This window comes from Narcine bancroftii, chromosome 4 (genome assembly GCF_036971445.1).
Source record: "Narcine bancroftii isolate sNarBan1 chromosome 4, sNarBan1.hap1, whole genome shotgun sequence".
NCBI lineage: Eukaryota > Metazoa > Chordata > Chondrichthyes > Torpediniformes > Narcinidae > Narcine > Narcine bancroftii.
In genome coordinates this window covers 221,646,932-221,661,827 of record NC_091472.1, presented here as the reverse complement: position 1 = coordinate 221,661,827, position 14,896 = coordinate 221,646,932, and the positions used below count along the sequence as shown (strand labels likewise).

At 46.7% G+C, this 14,896-nt stretch overlaps 1 protein-coding gene across 1 annotated transcript in view; it reads right to left on the bottom strand.

Annotated features, from left to right (window-relative positions):
- Positions 1 to 14,896, bottom strand: part of LOC138761608 (protein FAM117B-like) — a 210,142-nt gene that overhangs the window by 35,474 nt on the left and 159,772 nt on the right. The gene's annotated exons all lie outside the window — the stretch shown is intronic.

Sequence of the window (14,896 nt, the reverse complement as noted above, 5' to 3'; positions counted from 1 at the left end):
ATTTGCAATTCCACAAACGTTAACAGTTCTTACACTTCTTGCACTGGCTTGTGGTTTAAAAATCTGTGGGACCTTGCTACATGCAAACAGGTCTGCACCTTTCCACAAAGGACTGTAAATTTTCAAAAGTGCTCATTTTACAATGAGTTCTGAAAAATTTCTATTGACAAATAACTGTCATTCCATGGACCTAGAGGAGCCACAACTAAATTCACCCAGTACATCAACTTTTAGAAAGATTTTCCCTCAATAATCAGTGACTTTTCTCACATCTTATTTTCAGATCCATTCACTTGTTTGCCATGGAAAACAATTCTTAGGATCCAAGTACAGTAAAACCCCCAGTTATTTTCCACAATTTTTTTGCTTGAAGCTGCCGGGTGCTTGAATTCCAGATAATGGGGATTTTATTGTAGGATAAAGCACATGATTTGCCCATTCAGAGCCAGCTCTTCAGCGCTTGACGTCCTGCTTTGCGGAAACTGCCAAAATGTTTGGCCTGGAAGTCAGCCTGAAGAAAACTGAGGTCCTCCATCAGCCAGCTCCCCACCATGACTACCAGCCCCCCCACATCTCCATCGGGCACACAAAACTCAAAACGGTCAACCAGTTTACCTATCTCGGCTGCACCATTTCATCAGATGCAAGGATCGACAATGAGATAGACAACAGACTCGCCAAGGCAAATAGCGCCTTTGGAAGACTACACAAAAGAGTCTGGAAAAACAACCAACTGAAAAACCTCACAAAGATAAGCGTATACAGAGCCGTTGTCATACCCACACTCCTGTTCGGCTCCGAATCATGGGTCCTCTACCGGCACCACCTACGGCTCCTAGAACGCTTCCACCAGCGTTGTCTCCGCTCCATCCTCAACATCCATTGGAGCGCTCACACCCCTAACGTCGAGGTACTCGAGATGGCAGAGGTCGACAGCATCGAGTCCACGCTGCTGAAGATCCAGCTGCGCTGGATGGGTCACGTCTCCAGAATGGAGGACCATCGCCTTCCCAAGATCGTATTATATGGCGAGCTCTCCACTGGCCACCGTGACAGAGGTGCACCAAAGAAAAGGTACAAGGACTGCCTAAAGAAATCTCTTGGTGCCTGCCACATTGACCACCGCCAGTGGGCTGATAACGCCTCAAACCGTGCATCTTGGCGCCTCACAGTTTGGCGGGCAGCAGCCTCCTTTGAAGAAGACCGCAGAGCCCACCTCACTGACAAAAGGCAAAGGAGGAAAAACCCAACACCCAACCCCAAACAACCAATTTTCCCTTGCAACCGCTGCAATCGTGTCTGCCTGTCCCGCATCGGACTGGTCAGCCACAAACGAGCCTGCAGCTGACGTGGACTTTTTACCCCCTCCATAAATCTTCGTCCGCGAAGCCAAGCCAAAGAAAGAAAGCACATGATCCAAAGAATTCAAAACTATTGGCTGGATCTGACCAAGTTTGAAGTTGAAAGCTAGTACAAGTTATGCCAGAGAACTGAGAAACTGCTGGGAATTTCCCTCTCTTCAATCTCCACTGAACCAGAGACTGCAATTATCATTTACACTGCTTAGACTGGCATATCATGCCGTAGAACTAGAATCGATTTTGGGTGGAAGTAAAAAGAGTAATGTGTGGCGGCTCACCACAAGGCAGGCGAACTGGCCCCACTTGTAAGCCACGCGGTGGGGCAGCCGGCTAAAATGGCACTGTCCGGGTTTTCCCTTCCTTCCAGCACGGGGCTCAGAAACCCGCGTTGGGGAACCATGTGACACCCAGGTCAGCGCGGTTCTCAGCCAGGTCCGGGCTGGGAGTATAAGTGCAGCCCAGCAGCCTGCAATAAACGAGTCTGCTCACTGAGCTCAACCCGTCTGGTTGTGTGTGTTATTGCAGGAGCAGTGTAGCCGCCGCTACAATTGGTGACCCCGACTGGTTCAAACGTCTTTCAACCCATCATGAGCGAGCCTGGGATCAGCGCTATAGCCGTAAAACTGCCTGAATTCTGGGTTCAGGAGCCGGAGACCTGGTTTGGCCACACGGAGACCCAGTTTCACCTCCGCCAGATTTAGTCCGACACAACCAAATTCTATCATGTGGTTGCTGCCCTGGACCAGGCCACTGCCAGACGTGTGCTCCAACTTGTTCAGCACTCACCCAACGAGGACAAGTACAAGATCATCAATCGAGTGCTTACCGGGTCCCTCGGACTATCCAGACACCAGCGAGCTGCTCGGGTGCTGCACCTCAAAGCCCTGGGGGAACAGGTCCCCGATAGAACTGATGGACGAGATGCTCACGCTCATGGGTGAGCGCACCAACTGCCCACTCTTCACGCGCATCTTCCTCGAACATATGCCTGGGAACATCCACCCGCTGCTAGTTCAGGAGAGCTTCACTGACCCGAGGAAGGTCGCCCAGAAGACCCAAGAGCTATGGCTCGCACAATTCTTGAAGGCTCAGTGGTCCAGTAGGTCATGAGGCACGGGCGTGATCACACCAAGCCCACCCCAAGTGCTGCGGTAGAGCACCCGGCCACTGCAGGAGCCCCCAAGAGCATAACCAAGGCTACAGCATCCGCTTTAGGCCTCTGTTTCTATCACCAGTGCTGGGGAGCCAAGGCTCAGAAGTGTCATCAGCCCTGCTCGTTCCAGGGAAACGACCAGGCTGGCTGCTGTTAATGGCCAAGGACACAGCCTTCTCTACCTGCGGGACTCAGTCAGCGGCCGGCAGTTCCTTATTGACACTGGAGCCCAGATCAGCATCATCCCGGCCACGGCCATGAATCCAGGAACCGACCTCGTGGACCTCCCCTCCGTGTGGACAACGCAACGGCAATCCGGACATATGGAGACAAGACAGTCCACTTCCAGATCGGCCAACGGAATTTCGTGTGGTGGTTCACCGTCTCGTCCCTCCCGACTGCAATCCTAGGTGCAGACTTCTTCCTTGCACATGGGCGTCTGGTGGACATTTGAGATAGGCGCCTGGTGGATGCCCGTACCTTCCACGCCGTTCACCTCGACGCCTCCCGCTCGGAGCAACCGCAGATGGCCACGATCAGCATGCCCAGAGACAACTTCCAACAGATTCTGGACGAGTTCCCGACACTCCTCAAGGCACAGTTCTCCACTGCCTCACCACGCCACAGGGTATTTCACCACATCCCTACCTAGGGCCTGGCGGTTCATGCCAAGGTATGCCGGCTCCCGCCTGACAAGCTCCAGGTAGTGAAGGAAGGAGTGTTTGCACCTGTTGAAGCTGGGGATCATTCGGCAGTACGACAACCCGTGGGCCTTGCCGCTCCACCTGGTCCCAGAAGCCTCCAGCATCTGGCGTCCCTGCGGAGACTATCAACGGCTCAACGAGGCAACCGTTCCTGACCGTTACCCCATCCCTCACATCCAGGACTTTATGGCCAACCTACACGGCGTGAGGGTCTTCTCCAGGGTTGACCTGGTGCGCGGATATCACCAGATCCCGGTGCACTCTGAGGACATACCCAAGACGGCCATCATCACCCACTTTGGCTTGTTCGAATTCCTGTGCATGCCGTTCGGGCTTAAGAACGCCACTAAGACCTTCCAGCGCCTCATGGACTCTGTGAGCAGGGACTTGGATTTCGTCTTTATTTATTTGGACGACATCCTCGTCACCAGCAAGGACTGGGCGCAACACAAGGCCCACCTATGTGCCCTTTTCTCCCGGCTGGCCGACTTCGGCTTTACCATCAACTTAGCCAAGTGCCAGTTCGGGAAAGAGTCCATGCAATTTCTGGGCCATACCATCATGGCCAAAGGAACCATGCCCGCCACTGCGAAGGTTGCCGCTATCAGGGAGTTCCCATGCCCGGAAAGGCTCAAGGGGCTGCAGGAGTACGCGGGTATGGTCAACTTTTACAACCGCACATCATGCAGCCGCTGTTCGCCCTCATCGCAGCCAAGCACAAGACGCTCGCTTGGAACCCAGAAGCCTTCACTGCATTCGAGGCCACCAAGGACGCCCTGGCGAAGGCTGCCATGCTTTCCCACCCACACACTGACCTGCATATGGCACTCTCTGTTGATGCCTCTGCCACTGCCGTCAGTGCCATCCTGGAGCAGCAGGTGAATGGACATTGGAAGCCGCTGGCATTCTTCAGTCGCCTGCTTCACTTGCCGGAACGCAAGTATAGTGCCTTCGACCGCAAGTTACTGGGCATGTACCTGGCAGTGTGGCATTTCCGCTATTTTTTGGAGGGGAGGACTTTTACCATTTTCACAGTCCACAAACCCCTCACCCAGGCGGTTGCGATGGCAAAGGATCCCTGGTCGGCCCACCAGCACCGTCACCTCTCCTTCGTGTCGGAGTTTACCACCGATATTCGGCACAAAGTGGGGAAGGACAATGTGATTGCCGATGCACTCTCGCGACCGGCCATCTGCGCGCTGACGCCCGGCCTCGACTTCGACCAGCTCGCCCAGGACCAGGAAGCTGATGAGGAGACAAGGGCCTTCAAGACCGTTGAACCTGAGGTTCCGAGACCTCCCGACTCCAAGCGGCGAAGGCACCACCCTGTGCGATATCTCCTTGGGCACCCTGCAGCCAGTGGTTCCCCAGCAGTGGCGCAGGCAGGTCTTCCGTCACATCCACAACCTTTCACATCCATCCATCAGGTCCACGGTCCGGATGGTGGCAGAATGGTTCATATGGCATGGGCTGCGGAAGCAGATCGCGGGCTGGGCCAGAACATGCACCCATTGCCAGGTGTCCAAGGTGCACAGGCACATCAGGGCGCCCATGAAAGTGTTTGAGCACGTCTGGGAAAGGTTCAGCCACATTCACGTGGACGTCGTTGGGCCCTTACCCGTTTCCCAGGGCGACCGTTACCTGTTTACGGTGGTGGACCGCACCACGTCTCCACCGACTCCTGCTCCCGAGCACTGATGCATGTTTGGGAAACCCAGTTCGGCGTCCCGGCTCACCTCACCAGCGATAGGGATGCCCAGTTCACATCTGTGCTCTGGGCACAACTCGCCAACAGGTTGGGGATCCAGCTACACCGCACCACGGCCTACCATCCGCAGGCCAATGGACTAATCGAACGTCTGCACCGCCACCTGAACGGATGAACTGCCTTGGGTGCTCCTAGGCATCCGCTCAACATCCGCAGGCCAATGGACTAGTCGAACGTCTGCACCGCCACCTGAACAGATGAACTGCCTTGGGTGCTCCTGGGCATCCGCTCCACTCCCAAGGAAGATCTGCAGGCGTCATCAGGTGCAGGTGTACCACTGGCACTACCTGGTGAGTTCGTCAACACACCTCACAATCCCCAGCAGTCGCCGCACGAACTACTTCCTCACCTTTGGGCACACTTGGACTCCTTCGAACCCCCACTGCCACCCAGACATGGCACTCGTGCATCTCACGTTGCTAGCGATTTGCTTTCCGCTGAGTACGTTTTCATTTGGCGGGGCCCGACTGCGGCACCTCTGCACTGACGGTACCTGGGGCCGTACAGTGTTCCGGCTCGACGTTCACGCTGGACATGGGTGGCAGGTGGGAGCTGTTTACCATGGACAGGCTGAAGCCAGCGCACCTCGATCCCAACGAGCCCATGGTCGTTGCCCATCCCAAGAAGCGAGGTTGCCTGGCAAAAAAGGACTTTGGTGCCGGTTCTGGGATTGGGGGGGGGGGTCAGCTGTGTGGTGGCTCACCACAAGGCAGGCGAACCAGCCCCGCTTGTAAGCCATTTGGCGGGGGAGCCGGCTAAAATGGTGCCGTCGGGGATTTCCTTTCCTTCCAGCACGGGGCTCAGAAACCCGCGCTGGGGGAACCATGTGATGTCAGCGCCCTCAAGCAGTTCTCAGCCAGGTGCGGGCTGGGAGTATAAGTGCAGCCCAGCAGCCTGCAATAAACGAGTCTGCTCACTGAGCTCAACCCGTCTCGTTGTGTGTGTTATTGCAGGAGCAGTCTGGCCGCTGCTACAAAAGAACATAAAAGATTGGAGAGAGTAGGGAGAATAGTTATTTAAAAGCCCCACAGAACAGTTGTAACATTGGATAAGGCATATCAGGAAATCAGATGAGCATAAGGGATTATAGAGTACAGGTTGTACCTCGTTAATCCGGCAACGTTGCTGGACCACAGAAAATGCCAGAAAACAGAAATTAACCCCTAAGGGAATGCTTATGAGCAGTAACACCATATTCTGCCTCTCTTTATCTCTTGGATGACATACAGCTAAAATACAGCTGAATATAAGAAATTTACAGGACTGTCACCAAAACACTTGGCTGCAGTGTAAACAGAGTTTGGCGCATTAGCACTGCTAACAGCGCTGCCCTGGTGGCAGATCCACAAATTAATAGCGGCTGATTCAAAATATGCCAGACCATGGGGTTGCCGGACCAGAGAGTGCCGGATTAGAGAGGTACAACCTGTTCTTTAATCCATAACAACACAGTACACAAAAGTGCTGGAGAAACTCAGCAGCTAAGTCAATCGATATTTTGGGCCTGAACTTCTCTTCAGGAGTGCTGAAAAATAGGCAGATGCCTGAATTTAAAAAAGGGGGGAATGATGGGAAGGGAGCGGAGAAGAGGAGTAGGGGGAAAAAAAAGCATACCAGAATGCTGGAGGAACTCTGACATTCTTTTTCAGCATCCATAGTAGACAAAGATATCTTGCTGATGTTTTGGGCCTGAGCCCTTCTTCAAGGAATAAGCAGAATTAGCCAGAAGCAGGACATCTCAGAAAGCCTCAGAATTCAGACAATGCCGACCGGGGGAGGAAACCAGACCAACAAAAGATGTTAAATGGATATGATAATGGAAAAGTAAAATTTTATCGTTTGTGTGAAAGAAGATGGAAGGGAGAGAGAGAGCTAAGGTGAAAGTAACAAGGGGAAGAAGTGAAAGAGGCATTTTAACAAAACCAGAGAAGTCGATATTAATATCATCTGCTTTGAGGATGCCCAGTCGGAAGATGAAGTGTTGTTCCTCCAATTTGCTGGTGGTCTCAGTCTGGCAGTGTATGAGACATAGACAGACATGTTAGCAAGGGAATGGGATGGAGAATTGAAATGGGTAGTTACTGGGAGATCCACACTATTACGACAAACAGAGCCAAGGTGTTGAATGAAGCGATCTCTCAGTCTGTGTCCAATCTTGCCAACGTAGAGAAAACCACAATGGAAGCATCGAATGCAGTAAATGACCCATACAGATTCACAAGTGAAATGTTGCTTCACTTGGAAGGCTTGTTTGGGGCACTGAATGGTAGTGAGGAAGGAGTTGTGGGTGCAAGTGGAGCATCTCCTGTGGTCACAGGGGTAGGACCCAAGGGGACGATTAGTGGGGAGGGAGGAGTAGACAAACATAGGAACATAGGAAGTAGGAACAGGAGTAGGCCAAAAATGGCCCATCGAGCCTGCTCGGCCATTCAATACGATCATGGCTGATCTAATTTATGACCTAACTCCACCTACCTGCCTTCTCCCCATATCCCCTAATTCCTCTATCATGTAAAAATTTATCTAACCGAATTTTAAATATGTTTAATGAGGCAGCCTCAACCACTTCCCGAGTTAGAGAATTCCAAACATTCACTACTCTCTGGGAAAAACTATTTTTCCTCATCTCTGTCCTAAATCTACTCCCCCGAATCTTGAGACTGCGTCCTCTCGTTTTAGTTTCCCCGGCTAGCTCAAAAAACCTTCCTACATCTATCCTATCCATACCCTTCATAATCCTATATGTTTCCATAAGATCTCCTTTCATTCTTCTGAACTCGAGCGAATACAATCCTAGATGATTTAATCTTTCATCATAAGTCAACCCCTTCATCCCAGGGATCAACCTAGTAAATCTCTGGACCGTCTCCAAAGCCAGTATATCCTTCCTCAAATATGGAGACCAGAACTGGACACAGTACTTCAGGTGCGGTCTCACCAGTACCTTATACAGTTGCAACATTACCTCCCTACTCCTGAATTCAATTCCTCTAGTGATGAAGGCCAACATTCCATTTGCCTTCTTAATAACCTGCTGCACCTGCAACCTAACTTTTTGCGATTCATGCACAAGCGCTCCCAAGTCCCTCTGCACAACAGCATGGTGTAGTTTTTCACCCTTTAAATAGGATAACCTCACACTTACTAACATTGTACTCCATCTGCCAGACCTTTGCCCACTCATCCAGCTTAACTATATCCCTCTGCAGACTTTCCACATCCTCATTACAATTTGCTCTTTCACTCAATTTGGTGGTATCTGTAAACTTGGCTACAGCACATTTTGTCCCCTCCTCCAAGTCATCAATGTAAATGATGAACAGTTGTGGGCCGAACACTGACCCCTGCGGCACCCCACTCTGCCAACCTGAAAAACTCCCACTTATCCCGACTCTCTGCCTCCTGTCAGACAACGAATTTTCAATCCAGGCCATTATACTTCCCCGGACTCCACTTTCCTGTAACTTACTGATAAGTCTCTTGTGCGGCACCTTATCAAACGCTTTCTGGAAATCCAAATATACAACATCAACCTGTTCCCCTCTATCCACCGCACCCATTATATCCTCAAAGAATCCTAACAAGTTTGTCAAACAAGATCTTCCCTTTCTAAAACCATGCTGCATCTGCCTGATTTAACCCTGACGTTCCAGAAGTTTCACTATTTCATCTTTAATGACGACTTCAAGCACTTTTCCAACTACAGACGTCAAGCTAATTGGCCGATAACTTCCAGTCTTCTGCCTACATCCCTTCTTAAAAAGTGGCGTGACATTTGCTGTCTTCCAGTCTGCCAGGACCTGCCCAGAATCCAAGGAATTTTGGTATATGACCACCAATGCATCAACTATAACTTCTGCCATTTCCTTCAGAACCCTTGGATGCATATCATCAGGACCAGGTGAGTTGTCTGGCTTTAGTCCCATTAGTTTCTCCATCACTACTTCCTTTGTAACAACTATTTTATCAAGGCCCTCCCCAACATTCGCATCCTTAACTCCGCACTTGGGCATGCTGGACGTGTCTTCCACCGTGAAGACTGACACAAAATATTTGTTTAAAGACTCGGCCATTTCCTCATTTTTTGCTACCAGTTTTCCTTTCTTATCCTCCAAGGGTCCTATGTTAACTCTGGCCATCCTCTTCCGTTTTATATATTTATAAAATTTTTTGCTTTCTGTTTTTATATTTTGTGCCAATTTACTTTCATAATCCTTTTTCCCATTTCTTATACCCGCTTTGTAACCCCTTGTTGTCCCTTAAATCTTCCAGTTTCCCACTGCTCTTTGCAGCTTTGTACACCTGCGCCTTCAATTTTATACTCTATTTCCTTTGTTAACCACGGTTGATTTTTCCCTCCCTTGCTGCCCTTTTTCCTGACCGGAATATATTTTTGTTGAGCATTACAAAATATTTCTTTGAAAATCTTCCACTGTTCCTCAACTGTTTCATCAATTAGCCTGTGCCCCCAGTCCACTCTGCCCAATTCCTCCCTCATCCTATGGTAGTCACCCCTGTTTAAGCATAATATATTAGTTTTAGATCTAACTATTTCCCCTTCCATCTGAATGAGAAATTCAATCATACTATGATCGTTATTTCCCAGATGGCCTCTGACTATTACATCATTTACTCTACCTATCTCATTGCACAACACTAGATCCAGGAGAGCATTTTCTCTTGTTGGTTCCTTAACATGTTGCTCAAGAAAGCTATCGCGGATGCATTCTATGAAGTCCTCTTCCAGACTCCCACGACCAACTTGATTTTCCCAATCTATGTGGAAGTTAAAGTCCCCCATGACTACTGCCGTATCATTATTACATGCCTCACTTATCTCTCTATTTATTTCCTGTGCCACTAAACTATTGTTATTTGGTGGGCGATAGATAACACCTACCAATAATTTTTTCCCTTTGTTATTCTTTATCTCTACCTAAATGGACTCAACATTATGCTCTTTAGATCTTATATCATCCCTCATTACTGCCTGGAGCTCATCTTTGATTAAGAGTGCAACTCCACCTCCCTTACCATCCTGTCTATCTCTTTGCACCACCTGATACCCTTGAAAGTTTAATTCCCATTTTGGGTCACCTTGTAGCCATGTTTCCATGATGGCTACCAAATCATAGGCATGGGTACCGATTTGCGTCTCAAGTTCACTAACCTTATTTCTAATACTGCGGGCATTCAGATAAAGTGCCCTTATGTCCTTTGTCCTTTTAATATCTAGTGACTTCTGTAACCTTTTCTTTTGATTTTTCTGCCCACTATTTTACTTTGTAATTTTCTTAACACTATCATTGACCCGAAAACTCACTGCACCATCTGATTTTTTACTTTCTCCTCCCAACATTTCTTTTCCTATTTTACTTTTCCAGGCCATTACTTTATCTTCCCTACCCTTTTCCCTATCACTCTGGTTCCCATACCCCTGCCAAATTAGTTTAAACCTTGCCCCACTGCTGTACCAAACATACTTGCCAAAAATTTGACACCTTTTGCCTTCCCCAAAAGAGATCCCAATGATCCAAGAAGCCAAATCCTTGCCTTGTACACCAGCACCTCAGCCACACGTTCATTTTCCATGACAAGGGAGTAATGGAAGGAGTGGTTCCTGAGGTAGGTTGAGAGGGGAATATGTGTCTAGTGGTGGGATCATATAGTAGGTGGCAGAAATGGTGGAGGAGGATGCATTGGATGCGGAGGTTGGTGGGGTGGTAGGTGAGGACAAGAAGAATCCTGTCCTTGTTGCGCGTGGGGGGCCAGGGCAGATGTGGAGGTAATGGAGGAAACACGGGTGAGCGCCGAAGAGATGGTGGTAGAGGGAAAGTCACGTTGTTTGAAGGATCTGATGATCTGGCATGGAAGTCCTCATCCTGGGTGCAGATGTATGTGACAGAGAAATTGAGAGAGGACAGGGTATGGAGGTGTAGTCAAGTGTAACTGTGGGAGTTGGTGGGTTTGTAGAAGATGTGTGTTGAGAATTTGTCTCCCCAGAGAGAGACAGAGAGATCGAGGAAAGGGAGAATGTGCTAGAGATGGATCAAGTGAATTTGAAGTCGTGGTGGAAGTTGACAGCAAAGTGGTTGAAGTCAACGAGCTCACTGAGGGTACATGAGGCAGCACCAAAGTAGTCATCGATGTAGCAAAGAAAGAATTGAGGGGCCTTGCTTGTGTCGGGTTGTAGCAAAAATTGCTCCAAATAGCCAACAAAAGGGCAAGCATAGCTGGCGCCCATGATGGTACCCATGGCTACTCTTTTAACCTGGAGAAAGTGGGATGAGTCAAAGGAGAAATTATTGAGGGTGAGGACAAGTTCTGCTAGCTGGAAGAGATGGTGGTGGAGTGGGACTGGTTGGTTCCATTATCCAGAAAGAAATGAAAGGCTTTGAGGCCTTCAGTATGGTGGTTAGTGGTGTAGAGAGATTGGATATCCATGGTAAACATGGGGCAATTGAGTTCAGGGAATTGGAAGTTGTTGATGTGACAGAGAGCATGTGAAGTGTCCCAGGTGTAGGTGGGGAAGGACTGAACTTGGGGTGGTGGGGGGGAAACAAAACAGAGTTGAGGTAAGTAGGGACCAATTCGGTGGGGCAGGAGCACGCAGGTAATGAAGGGTCTGCCGGGACAATTGGGTTTGTGGATCTTGGATAGTAGATAGAAACAGGTGGGGAAATAATAAGGTTGGAAGCCATGCAAGGGAGGTGACCTGAAGTGATGAGTTCAGAGATGGTGCATGACACAGTGGTTTGATGAGTTTTGGCAAGGAGTAATAGTGGATGTAGGTGAAAGGGTAGAAGAGAAAGAAGCTGAAAAGTGATATGGGAAGAGGGCTCTCTGGAAGGAGCAGGATGGGGCAAGGAGCTGGAACGGAGATAAGAGAGATGAGAGAAAGAGAGAGGCCGGGGGAAGTGTTAACAGAAATTGGCGATCGACTTTGATGCCGTCTTGTTGCAAACGACCAAGATGGATAAAGAGTGTTCTTCCTCCAAATTGTGGGTGGCATCAACTTGGCAGTTATGAGACCATGGGCAGGCATGTCAGTGTGACAAGAGGTTGTGAAATTCAAGTGATGGGCCACTTGGATTCCTTTTTGTTGCAGGAGACAGAGCCAAAGGTGCTCAACAAAGTGATCTCCCAATCTGCATCCAGTCTACCCAATGTTGAGAGGCCACACTGGGAGCACGGCATGCAGTAAATAACCCCTACAGAATCACAGGTGAAGTGTTGCTTCACTTGGAAGAATTATCAGGGCCCGAATAATAGTAAGTGCAAGTGTAGAACTTTTTGCGGTCACGGTGATAGGTACCAGGGCAACGATAGGTGGAGAGGGATAAGTAGAGTAACATCTGAGATTTTCTCATTTACTTTAATTCATATGACTGGACAAATCAAATTAGTGAAAGATGAAGGACAAGTTCATGGAATACAAGCATGATGAATTTTGAGAGCTCTGTGTTAAGGAACTGAAAAAAGGAAAGGGCTACTTAATGATCTAATTTTGCGCAGCAAGATAGGCTGTAATAATTTTGTTGTGAAGGGCCCTTAGGAAAGTATGACCATAATGTAATACAATTTTGCATTGAATTTGAAAATGTAGTTCAATTTAATATCAGATTTTAAATCAAGGCAAATGTATTTACAAGCTATGAAGGACAAATTGCTGTGGCTTGGGCTAATGGGCTTTATTTCTCTGCTGTACAAATGTATGGAAAGGGGACAGCCAGACTGTTTTTACTTGGTACCCACGCAAACTCAACAGGCTAAATGGCCTCTTTCCTTGCTGCAACCATTTAGACATCTTGGGTTGAGTTGATTGCTACCTTCAATTCAAATATAATACAATCTTGCAATTGCAAAAGATCATTTCCTTTTTTTAAAATATTATAGGAAGATTATTTTGGAATAGAAGCAGCAGTAAACAAATAACTGTGAGTTATTGAACTGATGTCATTGAGCTGTACAAAAATTCCCTACTTAAGCTTAGTGCATATCTTCAAGATCAAATGCATTCCATGAGAATTTTCAGTTATTTTGCAGAAATGATGGCTAATTAAAATCTTTTGATTGCAAGAGTGGTGAGGAAGTAGGAAAGGGAAGTGGATTGAAGGTATGTGCCCTGGAATATTCAACTCAAACAAAATTGCCTTGCTTTGCAATAGTTGAAAGATGCCCCCTAATCCATCTACTGAAATGGGTGCCAGCACTAAAGCTGGTTTTAGTGCTGCTTCGCTGTGCAGCTGTTTGGCTCGGCTGTGCTATTCAACCTAGTAAAGAGCATTTTCATTTAGAATAGAACAGGTGCGCAGGAACAAAAGAAATCAATCTTTATTTGGCTGTTCTTAGCTATGACTCTGCTTTTAAAAAGGCAAAGTAAAAAAAAATCAAAAATACTCTGCATAATAATAGTGCAACCACTTTGCCTTGCAAATGAAACCATAGGAAGCAAATGCAGTCTAAATTAATGCTTTGCAGCCTGCTGAATTTTCTAGTTGACAATTAAAATAAACTTATTCATAAATCCCATGTTTCCACCCTTGAAAATTTTCTTAGAACTGAACAAACTCTTAAAAAGCTACTTTATTCCAAATGAGCCATTGTTTAACATTTACTTCTGACAATCTTGCCTTGTATCTAATTTAGAGACAAGTTTACATTAAATTCAAATGAGTTTAGGGTGTTTTTTTCTACTAATAGAAAGCATATACATTACCAGTAAATCCATATATATTATGTTCAACTAATAACATTTATGTGTAATGCTCTCATTTACTAGCTCAAATTTCTGCATTGCTGATAATAAAAGTTCAACACTTGCTTTCCAGCATAGCACAAATTCACATTCCTTGCTCATTATACTTCCAGTTCAAGACCAATGGAGAAGGTAATACTTTCAGCATTACATATTGCTGAAATCATAAGCATATATTACAAATCATAAGCATATATTACAAATCATAAGCATATATTACAAATCATAAGCATATATTACAAATCATAAGCATATATTACAAATCATAAGCATATATTACAAATCATAAGCATATATTACAAATCATAAGCATATATTACAAATCATAAGCATATATTACAAATCATAAGCATATATTACAAATCATAAGCATATATATGCTGCACTGATGCCTAAAACATTTATCACCTTCTCTTACATAACCTAGAGATAAACACATCGTAGAGCAAGTACTTCCAATTGTGTAGTCAATGTTCTTTCAATAAGAAATAAATTGAAACACAGTGAAGCGCACTACAATCATTCCATGGATTCATTTTGGAATTTTTTTTTAAAAGGTGAATTGCAGATATGTTGCTCTTTACAATGAAAATAAAATATTTTGCATTTCCACATGTTAAACAATAGATCACTACTTTGTATCTTCATAAATTTCAGTAATCAAGCCACACCCCACACAATTTGCAAAATGGCATTTTTCATTCAAAAACATGCCTGGTCCCATACATTATTTAAATCTTGGAGTCATATAATGGACATAACCACAAATAAATTATCCATAGAAGAATAAAGAGAACCATTATATGAAAAGATGGCACCAAAATGTGACACGAGTCTGAGTCTTTCCTACCTCATCCAATATAAGACTCAATTGTGGATTCTCTTTTTCAGGACATATTCTTATTGTTCTCAGCTTCATTCTGTATACATCTCCTTTAGCTCAAAGGATCTGGATTTAGCAGTTTCAAAGATTTACAGAAGTTCAAACTAGCCCAATGAATAAGGGACCATTTAATGTAAGGCAACTGGTTCAGTTACCAACATGTGACAATCTTTCCTTCAATAGGGAGGCACGGTAAGCATACAAAGTTATGACACCACCAGCGACCTGGGTTCGAATCTGGTGCTGAATGTAAGGAGTTTGAACTTTCT